Raw genomic sequence first — 18,558 nt, 5'->3', positions numbered from 1 at the left:
CTGTGTGTTGCTGCTCTTTCTATTCACTGTTCTTTCTTTACATCATTTCCGATTTGCATGGAGTCAAATCTTGGTCCTAGTGAGTTTTCACAATTATTTAAATGGAATCAGAAAATTTCCAACAGTCATTTGACATATGATGTGGTGAAAGAGAACAACAACTTATTATCTTCTTCCTAAATGCCTCTGTACCCTCTTAGAGGGCCTCTGGAGCCAATTTTCTCATTGACTTCTGCAGGAGCTGGCCATGGATTTGACTGCATCAAACTCACAGATTATAAAAATATAGATTAGATACCTAAAGGCTAAAAGTACTTGTACACAAAATAGTGCAAAGCAAAAGTCTCTAAGGCTGGGAGGACAAAAGTAAACAAACTATATCCAACAAAAAGTTTTTATTTTTCTGAAAAACAGTCTCTCATTCACAATATTAATTAATAAACTTTATAGTTCCTAGACTGAGTTGTATCATTTATTCACATGCAAATCAATTTCTCCACAACTTCTAAAAAAGGTCACAACTAAGCACAAAGCCCTAATAGAACTACAGGACTATGTGGCTAAATTTGTGTCTTCCTGTCATTACCAATGGTGAAGTTTCAAAGTCAAAACATGACCACAAATAAATAAATCATCTCCCCTTACAAAGACATCCTCTTTCAGAGTTTGCATTTTCCTGGACTAGATGGGATAAAATTTGATGAGTGATTCTCCATGGCAGATTCTGTCATAGTTTTCATAAACTTGGCAGTCCCCAAATGAAAAGCTAGGTGTTATACAGGTCCAACTGTACTTCTACTTCTTTTTTCATAACTTTTGTCTCTTCCAAACTTGTGAGATGCAAAACAGGACACACAGAAGGAGTCATTCCCTAGAACAGAAAAATAGTACAATTATACTCACTGTTGTTTTTTTACTGTGTAATATTCCAGTGGTGATATTTCCTGTACTCATCCTCAGTGAAAATGCCAAAGCAGCCTATAAGTTCTGTGTACATTTACTTTAGCAGAGCACAGCCTTTTTGCTGTAACGAAATGCAATTACGTGTCTCAAAACACTGTCAAAGCCACAAATGGGACTTCCCATAAGATCAACTGCCAGACAAAGAATTCCCTTTGTGAGAGCTTGAGGCAAGTATAGATGGCAAAAATAGGAAGATGCTATTTTCTGGCCTGGTGAGACAGATCTGGGTAAACTATCCTGACAAAAATTTGCACAGTGGCAAACTGTGGGGAAGGAAGCCACTCATACACATGCCAGCCCAAGCTGTGGGAACAGCATCCATGCCCCATGGATATCTGGGGCTTTTACTGTATAAATGTGGTGCCTTCCAAAGAACAGCTCTGGAAACCCCATCACCAAGAAGATCTGGGTGAGGAAGGATCAGCTGGACACCATGGGATTCATGTGGTGGTGACTATCTTTCGCTCTAATCTCTCTCACTCTCTCTTTCCCAGCCCCCTGCACCTGTCTTCCTATTTCTTTCTATCTCTCTCTACCTTTTTCACCTTTCATATCCCTCTGGATTAAAAAATTAATAGAGGTAACTAGTGTTCTGAACTCGTATGGTAATCAGGAACATTACTGGCTAGAATTTGTCTGTTTTATTCTACAAAATTATTTTAATACATAGGAAGCAATGTAGGAAAAATTAAACTATAAACAATATTAAATCCATTAAACAATAGGTCTTGTCAATCTATTTCTTGGTAACTAAACAGTGAGACCTTTGTTTTCCTGGTCAGAACAGGGTTAATTTCTGCAGTAGCCAAAGGCAGAAAGGGGCATGGCTAGGAGGTTATTCTGCTCCACCTCACAGCATTGCCAGAGGCAGGGGAAGGGATTCTCCTGTGTTGTAGTTTGTTTTTGGTATGTTCTGTTCCCCCCATGTTATTCTGTTAATGGTTCTGCCTTTGGGCCCCTCCCTTCCACAGTTATCTGTCAATCTCCCAACTCCTCCCCAGTTACCCCAGCAACCTATGTATCTTTTTAATTCCCTGCCCCCGGCTGTCTACCAGTCACTCGGCACTCCTGCCTCTTTCTCTAGAAGCTTCCAGCCAGGGTGTCGGGTGATTGGTTCAGGGGCCGAGGCCCCTCCCTAAGTTCACCATTATTGGTTTTCCCTTTATGTCAATCATCTATGTATCACCCTTCCCCAGACTCTGATTTGTTCCTGAGTTGTTACCACCCCTACCACCCACTCCCTTTAAAACCCAGTGTTTCCGACCCTCTGGGCTCTTCTGTTCTTGGCCTCTTTGGGAGTGATTGGTTCCCTTGGGGCTCAACAAATCTGAACCTGCCACTAACTGGAGAGTCGCCTCTTCTTCCTGCGGGGTTGAAGTCCTGTACGGCAATGTCCCTCAAGGCAGGCTATCGTCTCTGGGCGAGACGCCAGCCTTAGGCGCTGCGCCCAGCCACGGAGTTGGGAGAGTGCCCCCTCTGGCTGAAGGTGGGCTGGCCAGCTAGCCAGGGTGTTTACCATCCACTGGCTGGCTTCACTCCTGCTTCTTCCAGTCAAGCAAGAATGGAGGAAGCAGAGCGGGCAGGGTAGCAGGGCACCAGTCCCAAGCCAGAGGGAATACTGGGCTGGCGTGGCTGTGGTTGGGTTGAGGTCAGTGAGCATTTCTGTGGGAATCACTCTCTTTATTGTACTCTTTTGTTGTTAATAATGATGTTGTCACTGCTTGTTTTCTTATCTCATTGCTGTTTCCAGTAAATTGTTCTTATCTTAACATATAGTCTTTGCTGTTTGGAGGGAAAAAATGAGGAGAACCATTCTTAAACTAAGAGAATCTCCCAGTATAACAATAATAAAAGTCTATTCCTCCTACACACACACAAACACACACAGGGGTACAGATGAATATATTTTTAGCAAGAAGCTGTTAGAGCCCTAGTTTTCAAAAAATTCATTTACTTTTCAGCAAAGCAGAACAATCTTTCAAAAGGCATCTACATTTTACTTTTTTCATCAGGGGTGCTAAGGAATAAATTTCTTGGAGATAAAATGCATTCTACTAAATGAAAAAGATTGTGATATGAACTTATTAAGGCATTACATGGAAGAGATAGGTAAGTATTTCAATCCAAAAACAGACCAGACACCATAGAAAATGATCTCCTTGCTTCCAGGTAGAGTGGAAGATATAAATGCCAAGACTTTGTGACAAATGTGACAAAATATGTACTTCCCCAACAAATTAATAGAGTGCAGAAAAATCTGGTGTCTTTTTCTCCTCTTTTGCATGGGATGAGCGAATAAAAAGAAACTAATGAATGCTAGTATTTTTACCATGCAGCCACAGTCTGACTTGCACAGACCATGTGCTTTCTCTCTCATCATTTATTCTAATGCCAGATACCACAAGCTCTGTACAAGCACATCCATGGCCTGGCAACAAATATATTTATTCAGACTGATACTAAGCTTATTCCCATCATGGTCCTGCCCTCTGTGACAGTCAGTGTCCTCTACCCCACTTCAATGGCACACTGGAAAATGTTGTTCTCTACCCGTGTTATGCAGCTTGCAGGTGAATTGCCTGACATTTTTAGCACAAGCAGGTTGTCACCATTTCTTCCCATTTAAAATAATCTCCATTAATTGCCATAAATACCATCTGTATGGTATCATTACAAGTGCCACTTACTTAAAATAATTTACACCTCACATTTTATGTGATCTGATTTTTAGCAATGTTTGCAACACGGACACAAAGGTTAACTTGATACTAAATCTGCTGTTTTAATTATTATTTGGTGTTAAATTTAACCTAAGAAAAAATATTCATGGAACCGTTAAGGTTGGAAAAGACCTCCAAGATCATCAAGTCCAATATTGCAGACTATAATTTGTTGGTATGTTTTAGTTTTTCTCATTTGTTTTCTCATTAACATTTATCATTCTTTTAAGCTAGCAGCCTGATATACCTGGTATTAGTAATCTAGTGGATTCCAGGTATATCAGTTTCAGTAGTCCATTGGTTTATTGCTTCATAAGTAAACAGAAAAAAAAAGGTGAGACTCCTTAAAATCCTACAGTTCCTCTGTAACTTCTTGGTTGTGGAACTCTACAGATTTCAGATTAATCCCTTTTAGAGTTATCCATTTGATTTTGTAAAACTAGGATAACATGCAGACTGCTTGGTCCAATGTTCCAAACATTCAAATCAACTTGGGAGAAAACAGCCTATTTATACAAAAACCTTACACTGAATTCAGTAGGAATATGTGACCATACTTCAGAAATGTTTCCCTGTATCTATTTTTCATCTCTCAAAAAAGAATTAGTTGCTTATCCCCAGCTCACTACAGGTCTTCTACGGAGTAAATAATTTGAATGTAGTAACACACAGTCACATTCTGCTCTCTTCTTATCTCAGTGTCCCCAAAGAGTTCCCAGTGTGAAGTTATCTCTAAGGTGACTCAAAGGAAAGGGGAACAGGGCAGCAATGGTATGCATGCAGCCAAGTAAACTTGCCCTTGGGTGCCAGAGTGAAGATACTCTTATCTGGGATGGAGCAGTGTAGGTTCTTGCAACAGACTCCTTTAATAGAAAAGTAGGGAATGGGAAATTGCTAGAGAATGGGAAGTGTTTGATGGTTAATAACCGTCGTGGTAAGTAACTTGGACTCAGTGATTACCAGAGTTCATAAAAAGCTAGATAAGACATACCTTGTGCATATATCTAAAATTAAATACTTGTGTAAAGGTATTTAACACTGTTTGGTTAAGCTATCAAATATCAGCCAAAAAGAATTTTTTGTCATTTTGCTTGTATTCCATACTCTTTGTGTTAAAGGTTTCTGCAGTTGTTCTCTTTGTGTGATGTCACTGGTTACATAATTCTGTAGTGCACTCTTAAAACTTCTTTCAAACATAGGAGCATAAGAATCATTGGTAACTTATCTGTATCAGATCATGGATTCTCTGTGCATTATCAGGATATTCAATCAGCTCAGGAAATAAGTAGTGTTTAGGAGAGTGTTGTACCTCTTTGATTCCACTGTCAGGTTGCAAGTACTGGCCCTTGCTAGACAGAGGATATTACAATTAACAATGTTCACATCCCTAAACCCACAGCTTCCCATACAGTACATGAGTAGCTCAGTAAATGGTAGCAAACGCTGCTAGAGACAACTCCATCATCTGAAAGTGCTTGCATCTAAACAAATTTTAGATAAATATTTCCCATTTTAAAATGGCTTTTTTAAATGTGAGCTCTTGTATTATTAATTAGTTTTCTGGTCACATGGATCTTTCACTAGAAGTTGCCAAAATGTGATAACATTAGGAATCAAAAGGTCAAAGAGAGAACATACCCTGAAAATAAAACCAAGTTCTAAGGACATTTCTATTTTGAATTTCATAATTAACAAAATGCACTACTGCAACTAGGCAAAAGTTCTCATCATCTGTATTCACAAACTTCAACAACACACAGTGCAAATTAATTGAGACCTAAATTTCAGAACCAGTTATCTCTACTATGGAATTAATCTTTTACCAGTTTCACATGATTCCTGCAACCTAGCACAAAATATAGTAATGTATTTTATTAAACACCATGCATTCCATGTGTTGGTTTAAGTTAGGGCAGTGGGGGAGAGTCTGCTTTTTACAGAAGTCCTCATTAAAAGCTGGACAGTTTTACATAGAATTGATGGTCCTATATGGCTTCAGTCCAGTCTTGTAATAAATATGGGCTGTGTTCAGGAAACTGAAAAAGCTGCACAGAGGATATGGAGATATTTCTCTTTTCTTGAAGTTGGCTTTTTGTATCCTGACAGAGGCAGAGATCACAGCATCTGAAATCAAAACCTGATAACTAATGAGGAAAGTATTAATCTTCTTATAGAAATTTATATCTCCCTTTTAAATTAATTAATGAATTCACTTTTAATAATTTCCTCTGAGTTCCTTTTTGACTCTTGAAATTTCAGATTTGCATGCTAATAGTGACAGGGATTTCCAAATGAAAGAGATACGATCAGACTCAGTCCTGCAAAAGCAGATTTCTGGCTTTTCCGGTTGGATGAAAAGAGTAGAAAAATGTTAATTAGTGAAGCCAAAGTATTTGTTTGAGCTGTTATAGATGTGATACCAATGCCTTTAACTCCTTCTAATGAAGAAAAAAGGAATTCCACACAGTAAGTATTCAAAGACTTATGGTGTTCCTTGGGTAGTTTTTACCCAGAAAAATCAAATAATTTAACCATCCTCTGTACCACCAACAAACTTCTGGCTGCCTTATGCTATGGTTGTTAGGGAAAGAAATAGTGAGACTAATTCTTCTTTTAGTTGCCTATGACAGAAGAATCTACCTATTGAATGCTACAAACGAAAACACTGAAATGAGGAAGAAATGAGATGCATATTTTTCTCTCTCCAAATTGTGTGTAGATACATACGTACTTGTATATTAAACATACAAGTTTTTTATGGGTTGATATTTATGGGTTCAGCTCTAGGAGTTTCACTTTTCTGTACTAATGATCATTTCATACCATTTATTAGTTATTTTCACTGGTTTTTCTTTAGGGATCATTTTAAGGACTGCTTGAATGTGGTTTGAGAGTATATAAACATTGGTAATGTAGGAGATGGAATACACAAGTGACTAAGTAGCACAAAAAGAGAGCTAGTTTCATCCCTGGCTGATATATTGAGTGCATTCACCACCACACAGCTAAGGATCAAGGAGATGTGATGAAAAAAAATCTGCTACTAACTAGATTCATATTTTTAACAATACTATAGAGCTGAGTGTCAGTGCTTTTGTGAACACCACAGTTTCAATATTGCATTCCCAGGAAGAAAGCTGAGATGTTTAAAAAAAAACCTTACAGTATGTTATCAAATTACTTGCCAATGCATCACACTGAAAGCAAATCAAATTGTCACCTCATTCCTTTGATATTAGTTTCTGTGTCGTACAGGGGAAAGAATCTCCTAATGGCATTGTCTACTATTTGATACAAATTTTCTCATTTCCATACATTCCAAGATTCTCTCTACATATAAATATTTTTTTAATGGATTACTTATAATAATAACAGTGAGACTGCTATACTATACCTGGAATAAGTGTTGTCAGTTACTTGCTTTATCTTCAGTAGTGGACAGTATTTCTTCTCCAAAATCATGCAGTTTCACACTGATAATGAGAAACAGACTTTCTTTCTGAGAAAAGAAAATTAACTGGACCAGAAACTTCATAAATGTTGTAATAATTCCACTGAATTATAAATCATCTGAAGGGTGACATTGTACAAATTTGATTGCAACACTACTTTGCATACTGGGTCTATATAGGTAGTTCTTAAATTTATGGACGTTGTGCTATGTCTTGGTATTGACCAAGGAATAGTATGAATGAGAAAGAGCCTCAAATTAAAATGAAATATCACAGAAATAATTCTGAATATGCTTGAGATACTTAAATAAAGTGGTGAATACAGCACCAGCAAAAAATCTTTCCCATGTTGAAGCAGCTTAACTAGAAATTTGTTCTGATTTTAATGAAGATGTTGAACTTCATTGGGCTCTGTGGCTCTTTCACGTTGGATAGCATAGAAGTGTGCAAGCCCCAAAATTAATAAAATACTCTTATTCCCTCCACTTTCAGATGTGTTTTGCAGTGTTTCTTTGAGACAAACTGTGTGCAACCTTCAAGAATTTTATGTTCTGCTATAGTTCTCCCGCACTTCCATAGAAAATGCACAGTATTTTCTGTGGAGATAAGTATTTTCTGCTGGAGACATCACAAGTAAAAGCAATCTCTAGGTCCATAAAGACAAGTTTTACCACTGAGGTTCCATAATTTCTTTGTATAAATAATAATGGCAGGTGGCAAATAGAAAATCAGGCAAAGCTGTCTTCTCACAACCACTGAGGGAAGGATGCAAGCCTTGGACTCATACAGATATTTAACTTATGAATTACAACAATAATTTTTAAACTATTTATTTATTAATTACAACACAACTGCATTATAGGACAATTAAGTAAAGTAGAGCAAGGAAAAGTGCCAGAGAAAAGTGACATGCATTATTAATTCATTCATATTCAGTTTGCATGGCATGGTTTTGGTTCTGGGGGGCTAAAAAGGTGGCTTCTTGGAATAGCTGCCAGAAGTTTCCCCCATATCCTGTAGAGACAGCATCAGACAGCTCCAAGGCACACCACTGCTGGACTGGTTGTGCCCATCGTCACCAGAAGCAGTCACTCTGGGATAAGGTATTTATGGGGAAAAAATCAGAGCAGAGGAGAGTGAGAAACAGCCTTGCATATACTAAGGTCAGCAGAGCAGGACAGACAGGAGGTGCAGCAGCTGCCAGGGCAGATATTCCCCAGCAACCCTTGGTGAAGACCAGAGTGTGGTAGTCTGCATCCCTGCAGCCCACGAAAGCCCAGCGGGGAGCAGAGATCCACTTGCAACCCCTGGAGGAGTGCACACCAGAGCAGCTGGCTGCCTGAAGGAGGAGGCTGTGACACTATGGAAAATCCATGCTGTAGTGGCTTCCTGGCAAAGCCTGCGGACCCATGGAGATAGGAGCCCATGCTGGAGCAGGTTTGCTGCCCTGCAGGAAAGCCATGCTGGGACAGTTTATGAAGAACTGTAGCCCCTGGGGAGGACTCACATTGGATAAGTCCACAGAGGACTATCTCCCACTCTGGAGCGGGGAAGGAGTGTGAGGAGTCTTCCACACAAGGAGGAAGCAGCAGCAGAGACAGACAGCGTGGTTTTACTTCTTGTTACTCTTCTCTAATTTGATAATAAATTGGTAATTTAGTTCCTCAAGTCATGTCTGTTTGTCCCATGGTGGCAGTCGGTGAGTGCTCTTTCCACGTCCTTATTGGACGTGGAATTAGCCTGTTGCTTTATCTTTTTTGTTGAGAAGTGATAGAGAGGCATTGGTGGAGACCTGGCATTAAGACAGGGTCAACCCACCAGGTCATCCCTCATGTGTGTACCTTAATTACACAGTCAGATACCATCTATTTTCCTCTCAGACCCCAGTTTCATTCAGCACTTATGGCTTAGCTGCAAACTCTCTACTGACTGTCTTCAAACTGAAGAATTTTTTAAAAATATGTTGAGCTGTCACTGAGTCTGAAAGCATGTTTTCCCCATGTCCTGTAAATGTGAGACTGGCACAAAGTGTACACATTCCTACCGGCCATCTTTCTTGGCCAAGTTTCAAAGATGGAATTCCTATATGGTTTGTTTTTTTCAATAGCTGATGGTCTGTTCTTAACTTGAGTGAAGACATATACTTGTCCTTTTATAAATCTTGTTGAAACAAGCATGACTTGTTCTTGAATAAAATTAAAAAAAAAAAAAACAAAAAAACTTTAGCCTGAATTGCTAGCATGGGAAATACAGAAGCATTTACAAACCAATCATGAAACAGTAGTAATAAATTTAATTGCTGTCAGCAATTTCAGCTGTATGATAATATACTGTAAAACATGTAGAATTGAGGATAGACGTTTTTGAGTTGGGCAGTAAACCTGTGAAACAGCATTGTGAATACAAGAAGTAAACATGGGTTTCACAGAGAGTGGACAAATACTTGGAAAATGCGCCTGCTGAGATCTGCCAAACAGGTAAAATATCAAGAAAACATCTAGATTAAAAATATCTTACTCCTTTCCAGGTCTCTACTACAGACACATACTCTTTTGCCTTTTATGTTCTTCAGACTAGACTTGTTCACATTTTGTTGTGTGGCTCTGTGTTTCCCTGGGCAATAGCATTACCTGTATATACAAAACACACTCCAGAGGGGCTGTGACTTTCACCCAGAGATGGTTCAGGCCATTATTAGGAATGGCACACTGCAAATGCAGTTGCACCTCTGATGTCCATCCTGTCCCCTGACATGTTCCATCCAGCTGGAGATTATCCCTCTTCAGATATTCACCTATGGCAAAAAGCTTACTACTGGGCACTGCACCAATCCATTTCCTAGTGTGATCAGGAACTCAGTCCCTGCAGAGCAAGTGGTGTGTGTTAGTCACAAGAAAGGGAGTACTGCTAGGAAAGAGTGAAACTCTTAAACCTCACCTCATCCCCATGGTATAAAGCTTCACCTCTGTGTCTCCATCCCTTTTCAATAACAGCTGTGATGCTGGTCTGTGTGGAGTATTTATTTGAACTAGGAGAGGTGTTATGTTGTTGGTAGCAAAGACTGGCTTAATAAACTCCTCTTCCATGGAAATAGCCAGTACAGTACAGCCCAGCAGGAATTGTGCAAGGAAGAAAAGGCAAGACAAGTAATATTCATACATGAACAGAAAATCTAGGGTGTTAAAGAGTTTTCTTTCAGCTTTCTACCATCAGATGGAAAACAAAAGGTTTTCCTAAGGTCTAAGGAAAGCATACAGCCACCTGAGTGGTCTGCTGCTTTTCTGAGTGCTGCTAACCACTTTCATGTACTTTGATTCCAAGCTAATTTAGCGGTGGGACAGAACACCTTGATCATTCCAACATAGATTAGGTGCTTATCCATGTTTTAAACTGGAAAAACAGAGCTAAAAATTTACATATTTTGACCTATATATGCAGGAGTATTCATAGAGAAAGTAATCCTAAATATCTTACAGTGGCTATAGATCTCTAGTTAGAGGCACTTTGGGAGACTTGCTTGCTATATGAAGGAAATTTTGAAAATAACAGCTTGAAGATCAGCAGGACAATAAGGGGAGGATTACAAGGGAGAATTGACAAGCTGCTTGTATGAAGTTTGACTGAATAAGTGCTAAATTATAATTATGACCAATAGATATTCTAAGTACTGTGACAGAACTGAGGTTGTTACTCACAGGTATTGAAACATAACTAATTTAAGGGTATTAGAATAAAGCTGGGAGAAAGATTGGGATCAGGAACACTACTCTGGAAGTGACATCTGGTGGATTGCAAATCTCCCAAGAGTAAGGGAGAGCTTTCAAGATATAAATCATTTAGTATTGAACTAGCAAAGTTCTCAAGAACATTGTCATCTTGTATCAGCACCAAAAAGGCTGGGTAATCTTATCCTATAAACCATGCCAATATAGGATAAGGAAGGATTATTTTTTCAGATACACCTTGAAGCATATTCCATTAGGAAATGATGGCTATGTAACTCCACTTTTGAACTAATCTCTTAGCAAGTAAGTCTCTGTCTAAAGTTCAGTCTCATACATTAAATTTCACCCCTCCTATGTACTACACACAATTATTTTTCCTATGTTGTAACAAAACCTCTGTTCAATGTAGTTTAACAAATTTGTCAAATTTTGAGTGCAAAACTTAGACAGAATACAAGATTTCATACGTGTGCTTTCTGAAAGACACTAGAATTATATGATGACAACAGGAAAACCAGAAAGATAGTATAATTAGGATGATATTTTTTTAGAATTCATCTCTGATAACAAGAGAAAGCTTGGCTTTACTGCAGAAGAAATTACTGTTCTTGTCTGTCTCTTGTGTGATTAGCCACAATTTGAATTGACCACAAAGTCCAAATTCAGAGCTGACTTGTGACAATATTTGACAAGTCAGCCATGGTCAGATTTCACTGCTAAGACAGAGCAGACCCTTGGCCCTGCACTTGCCAGCTAGCACACCTTTCCTGGGCTTTCTTCTTCCTGCCCTCAGTTGGGCATTTATTGTCACTGAATCTGTAGGGTAGAGAATGTTCCAGTTGTTCAGAAAAGGTACTATTTAAGGGCCTTTACAGTTTTGTAGCTGCTTTTTCTGTAAAAAGCTAATGTTACCATTAGCATCCTGGAAGGTTAATCTAGGGCAATAAGTAAATACTTCGAGCTTTGTGAGACAGAATTTTCATCTGTTGAAAAAAAAAATCAACATTTTTTCAATAATAAGTTTCCTTTTAAGATGTTTTCTGAAGGGAGGGATTTTTTAGGCTTGCTGTTTTAAGAATTTGTGAGAAAAATCTTCAACATATTGAAGCAGAAATTACATCATAAGGTTTGACTGAATCTTTCTTTAAATTGTATGCAGCATCCAGATGTAGGGATGGTCTTGGGTGAAACAGATATTCTTGCTAGGAACTCAAAGCATAGAATCCCTACTTGTGCTCAATAATTCCAAGATCTCTGGATGCAACTAGTCTAGATTTCCATACATGTACTTTTGCCATTTGTTTTGGGGATTTTTTGTTTAATATTTGACATTGCTGTACATTTTATTTTGCATGACACTGTCTAACCAGCTTCAAAGAAAATCTGTCTTTTTGTCATGAGTCACAGACAAGGAAAATAGGCAATACAATTTTAATTATTGGGGACAATGTATGATATTTGACTTAAATAGCCAAAATTCTATATCAGTGCATTATGTGCAAAAGCTTCAGGTTATAACAGGAATCTAACTGAAATTGTCAAAGTTACTACCTAGTAATACTGTTTACTTTAGCATCAGCAATGTTATGGTGCTTGGTGCCAGCATTTCTGAATGGCTTCGCAGTGATGTGGATGGAAACTTTCATTGACAATGATGTTTTTTCTTTTTCCCACACAGATATGCATATTGTATGGCTGCTTTTCTTTCTTTGAAAGAATACTTTCAGGTTGAAGTTGTCTTCAAAAGAAGAGAATATATTGAAGAGTGTCAAAGGTACAAAACCCAAATGGGTCAATATCTAATATTCCAGATGAAGCAACTCCATTATGGGGTCAGTGAGATAAGCACATTGATTTTGAAGCTTGTAGTCCCTGCAAAAGTGGTCAACACCAGCTGGTGTGACAGTGTTAGGATTCTACATCTGAATTCTTGTTTGATTTTTTTACACACATTTCAAATTAATTAGCTAACACTTCTGCTGCTTATAATGAATGAGGCTTGGACTGTGAAGTGCTCCTTACAACCTGACACTTGTAAATAATGATATGTCTCAAGGTTACCTTTGTTCTGCCCTTTGTTCTTCATCTGACTGTTTTCCTGGGGTACTGTCAGACAGATGGAGAAAGGGAGTCACTTGTGAGAGAGCCCCTAAGTATGGCTATATTGCACTTGTAGAGCATGCAGAACTGTAAATGTTGTGTTGCCATGCACAGTTTGCTGTAAACAAAGCATTTTAGTTAAGAGTGCCTGCAGACATTTCTCCCTGCAACAGCAGAGTGTACTGGGGACTACTGAAAATATATTCAGTTTATGAGATCAGTAAATCTCCATGTGTTCATCAAAGCTATCCCAATTTTGCTGACACTGAGAAAAGAGTCCTAAAAGTTTAGAGAGTTTGCCCTACTAATTTCATGGTCAAAACACTCATTGATTCTACCCTGTAGCTAAAGAAATAGAAACTGCTTTTAAGCACACACCACATCTTGCATTAGCCACCATTGCCTTTGCATGAATATGATTTGGAGAAGGTCAAAGCTATTCCAGAGTGTGTATGTTTCCTGGGAAAGGGCATTCCAGCAATGCATTAATACATAGTCTGATTCATGCTGAATCAATGAAGTAATTTCACTATTGTGAGCCTGCACAATAGTGAAATTAGTGGGCCAATGATACATAAATCAACAGATGGGGCCTCAAAACATTCATGCTCATACTCTGTCAACATGATCTCCACTGAATTTCCCTTACTTATTGTCATCTTTTTCAGGACTGTTTGATGGTTTGTCTAGTGTAACTAACCAGAAAGCATTTTGCCTAAAGATAGTCCTCTCCAGACAACAACACAACATGTCATCAGTTTCTGACTGAGAAAATATGGGCATTAATAAGTTACAGTTTGTTGATTTTAGGCACTCAGTGGTGGTTTGGCAATTGGTTGTCAGCACTGTAAGGTCTGAGGTACAGAGTGCCATGCAACTTTTTTCAAGCTGTGTCTTGATGAGATGAATTCTAATGAATCCCTCCTCTACACGCTGAAGCTTAATCCCTATTCAGAAGGGATTAGTATTCAAATTTATCATAGACTAAAGACTGATTAGCGGTCTAACACAAACAGTATGTCATGGAACATTCACTGGAAAGTTTGTGACATTTCTTGTTTATTTCTCAATTTTTATGATATTCCTACAGTTAGCAGGGTGACCTGTCTCACTGTTGTCATTTGCCATTAGAAGTTATTGATTAAAATGCTGCAAGGAGCTGATGGTGGAAACTTCAAGACTGCACTTAGCGACAGTTTGCAGCTGTATGCAAATTACGAGAAAAGTTCTCTGTTTCCTGGGGGAAGGTCAGTAAGAAATCTGGTTGGGTGCACTGGCTCAGGAGATGTAGTTTTGATCCTGCCTGCCTAAAGAAGTTTCTACTGGGACATTTCATCACAATCATGAGCTACAGTGGCAGGCTTGTGACGGAGCATTTGACTGAAGAAGTCTTGCAGATGGAGGGCACGGATAGTTAATCAAAGTACTATTTTAAAGCCCCTTTCTTAATAAAATGGAGCTAGGTTACTTCCAAAACTTAGATAAGCCTGAGTCATCTGAGGAATTAGACAGAACTAGTTGGAAGAAAACAGGAAAAGTAATACAACTAGGAATGTGCACCACCAATCCATTCAAATTAGCAGTGGTTGCTGCTGTGAATCAAATAGCTCCTGAGTTCAGATTAACAATTTTTAAGCAAAATGTCATCACAGGGGCCTGTGTTCACTAATGATTTGGTAATGGGCTCCAAGATTTCAGATGTGCTTTCTAAAAGAATCTTTTTATCTCTTCCTTTTCCACCACAGTCCCCATAAAAGAAAAATTAGGGAAAATGTTTTCAATTATCTCAGGGAGATAGGGTTTATGGAACATAAATAAGAACATTTCTGCCCATGTCTATTAAAATTTAAATGTATACTATTTTATTACATACTTGCAATATTTTTTTTTCTTTTAGTTCTATTCAAAGTCTACTGAAATTGATGGAAATCTTCCTTTGATCTCAGTGTTGTGTGGGTTTTGGTGCTCAGGAATGTTGAATGAGAAGCAGAAGAGGAAGATTTTCAGGTCAAAAAAAAAAAGACAGAGCACTTGATTAGTGTATATGTTGCTGGAATTAAAAAAAAATTACAATTGTATTGTTGATATATGAAACAACAGCCCAATATTTATTACTTCCATATTGACACTACCAAACAATTGCAACTCCATTAATTCTCCTGCTGTACCATCATGTAGATAACCAGTCTGATCATGGAGGCACCTTGTACTTTACAAATGTATGAAATATTTGATATTAATAAAAAATTGAGCAAGGGACAGTATGGAAGAGCATAGAACCATAAATGGTTGTGCCCACTAAAGCTGAAAGTTTTGATCTGTCAGTAACATGATGCTACTTCACAATTTTTTATACATAGCTTTTGGTGTTGCGATCTTTCCTAAACTCAGATGGTAGGTGAATATGAACTCTTTGTCACTCATCACCACAGTTTTAAGGGTGCCTGTCATATTGGCACCGTGCTTATAGGAGCAGTAAGAAATTGACTTAGAGCTTAAATTGTCCAATGTGTCACATAAGTACCTTAAAAATTTGGTTTGCAATATATACTTAATTTTTACTGACTCTTAAATTAGATGTAGGTCATGGTCAAGGTGAACTACAAGTTTGTGTAGAAAGAAGGAAATCGTGTTCTTAGGAAGTTACTACTTTGTTGCCATAGTTTCATCTCATTCTGTGGTCTCATTGTCCGATATCAGTGCTCTGAGGGCAACACAGTACTAGGAATCAGACTAATGATGTAAATTAATTTACATGAACCAAGTGCCAGTATCATTAGCTGGCAATACCACCTCTGCAAATAGCTGATTATACTGAAGGAAATAGGGCAACCAGGCAAATTGGAAAGCCATAAAAAGGATGATAAAAGCTCTGCAAGCTGTGACATTCCTATTATAACAAAGTGTGCTGTATCAACTCCTTGGTCACACCAAGTCAAAGGTAAATGAGTGAGGACTAGGCAGGTCCCCTCCCCCTGTACAGTCTCCTGCTGCAGTGTCATTCAAAAGCTGTTTAGTTAAACAAGAAGTATTGTACAGCGTAAGCTGGAGATTGTGAGCTATTCCCTACCACCAATAAAAAGTCATTTCATACCTCAGAACATGGAATCAGATTACATTATTTCCTTAGTTTCCTGAATGCTGCATCCAGGTTGTGAAAAGCCTCCTAAAAATCAGCTGAGAGAAGGTATTTCAACCTAGAGTTTCATTTATGGTGATGCCTTTTTCTCTGGTCCTAGAATTATGAGCTAGACACGGTTAAGGGGATGAAAGGGGTTTTATCTCATTTAATTAGGATCCTTATGGTGTGCAACTCAACAAGGTGTAAAATGCTGAAATTACAGCACATGACACATATACAATTTTTATAGACTTTGCAAATTAACACACCTGATGAAGATTCCCCTATGAGAAGCTTAATAGATTAAGTAATGTCCCCCTGCTCTGGCAACCTCAAGTATCTCTCCCCCTCAGATGAGGCTTGTATCCTGGTTATAAAAATCTGTCCTAGAGAGCTGGTTCCAGCATTGGCTCCTATGGAGAACAAAGATAGCAGAAGGCTTCAGGCCTTCAACAGGGAGACTTTTAGAAGATTTTGTCCTCCTGCCTAGGGAAATACCAGAACTTAGTTACAGTATCAGGCTGAAAATATGTAAGCTAAGCATATAGAGAATATATGAAAGGTATATTAAACAAAGAAAAAAACTGCCACAGCATCAATGCAAGATTCCTGCTAAAAAGTATGAGGAAACAAGAAACACAAAGAGTCTAGAAGAGAGAGGACAATGAGGAAGAATTACAAATGGCTTGGAAGACACTCTGAAGAGAGATGACAAAAAAGTGTTTTAGTTGGAAGCACTGACCTTCAAGAGTAAAGACAGTTTCAATAAGCCTCAGGAAAGAAATAAAGGCCTGAATCACTTACAGTGACTGGTCTTACTTTGGGCAATGACATAGCTCAGTTACCCAGGGAAGGTGAGCTTCATCTTTGCTATAAGAAAATACAGTTTAAAAAAGTCAGTGTGGTCTACACTTCCTAATTGCACCTAGCTCCACAAACTCCAGCAGGAGTAGATATGTTGACCTATCTCACCATATCTATCACTTAAAAGAATGTTTGCAAGGGAATGGACTAGAAGCCCTAACAAGTAGGAAGGATGAGAGCAGGCGTACAATGATAGCAAGATGTGGGTAAAGAACTGGTAACTATGAGGTTAGTGCATGGTGGAAAAAAGAAGGAGATCTCTGACTCTTTTTTGAAAACTGTTTTTTGACTGCAATCAAAACGGTTGGTTAAAATCTTGGTTAAAACTACACCACTCCTGACTAGTTAAATCACTTAGCAGCTTCATCCCTTTCACTGGAAGTTCATATAAGTCAAAATATCTTTTAAATGCCTGCTGTACTGACATTTAGTGAAAAAAACAGCAAAACCATTTTGCTGTCCTGCATGCCCTCAGAGCATTCTTTTGCAGGCAAAATGGCAGGATATTCTGACTTGAAAGGGACTCATCAGGATCATCGAGTCCAACTCCTGGCCCTGTGGAGGACACTGCAAGAATCACAGCGCGTGACTGAGAGTATTGTCCAAATGCTTCCTGACCTCTGTCAGGCTTGGTGCTGTGACCACTTCCCGTGGGAGGCTATCCAGCGCTCAACAGCCCTCTGAGGGATAAGCTTTTTCCTGATATCCAACCTAAAAGTCCCCAGACTCAGTTTCGTGCTATTTACTCAAGACTCATCACTGGTCATGAGAATGAAGAGACCATTGTCTGCCCCTCCACTTCCCCTCATGAGGATGTTGAAGACTACAGTGAGATGTCCCCTCGGTATCCTCTTCTCCAGACTGGATAAACCGAAGGATCTCATCAACTCCTCAAGATTTCATCTCCAGATATTTCACCATCCTCTTCGCCCCACTTTGGAATTGCCCCTCCTGGCTGCCAGGGCACTGCTGGCTCATGTTCAACTTGCCACTGACCAGGATCCCCAGGTCCCTTTCCACAGCACTGCTCTGCAGGCTGTGTGTACAGCCAGGGTTAATTGCACCTATCCTAGGCTGTGTGTACAGCCAGGGTTAATTGCACCTATCCTAGGCTGTGTGTACAGCCAGGGTTAATTGCACCTATCCTAGGCTGTGTGTACAGCCAGGGTTAATTCCTCAGCTCATCCTAGGCGAGGAACCCAGTTCTTGTCCTTGCTAAACTTCATATGGTGATTGCCCATCTCTCTGGTTTGTCCAGGTCATTCTGGAGGGCCTCTCTGCCTTTGAGGAACTGGACAGTTTAGTGTCATCAGCAAACTTAGTATTACTTCCAGTTATTTTTGAAGTTGCTGAAGAGAGCTGGCCCTAGGACAGAGCCCTGCAGAACCCCACTATGAAGCTCCTCTGCTCTGCTGCAGTGGTTTCATTCTCATTTCTAGTGCTTCCCTGTACATAAGCCTAGAACCAAGTAAGCGCACAATGATTTAATCAAATCTCTTTTCTGGGTAACTGGTGATTAATCTAGGTAGTTTGAAGTCAGTATAGGTAAAAAGGGGAGTAAAAGAAAAGCTTGTAGGAAAATACTTCTATTTTTCTTTTATAATTTAAAATGA

At 38.9% G+C, this 18,558-nt stretch overlaps 1 long non-coding RNA gene across 1 annotated transcript in view; it reads right to left on the bottom strand.

Annotated features, from left to right (window-relative positions):
* Positions 1-380: 380 nt before the first annotated feature.
* The window catches only part of LOC118698996 (uncharacterized), an 86,418-nt gene continuing 68,240 nt past the window's right edge, over positions 381-18,558 (bottom strand). The window contains exon 2 of the long non-coding RNA XR_004982011.1: positions 381-871. This is a non-coding gene — a long non-coding RNA (uncharacterized LOC118698996). The remainder of the gene's footprint in view (positions 872-18,558) is intronic.

The sequence above is a fragment of the Molothrus ater genome, chromosome Z (assembly GCF_012460135.2).
Source record: "Molothrus ater isolate BHLD 08-10-18 breed brown headed cowbird chromosome Z, BPBGC_Mater_1.1, whole genome shotgun sequence".
Taxonomy (NCBI): domain Eukaryota; kingdom Metazoa; phylum Chordata; class Aves; order Passeriformes; family Icteridae; genus Molothrus; species Molothrus ater.
This window is presented reverse-complemented; position numbering and strand designations above follow the sequence as displayed.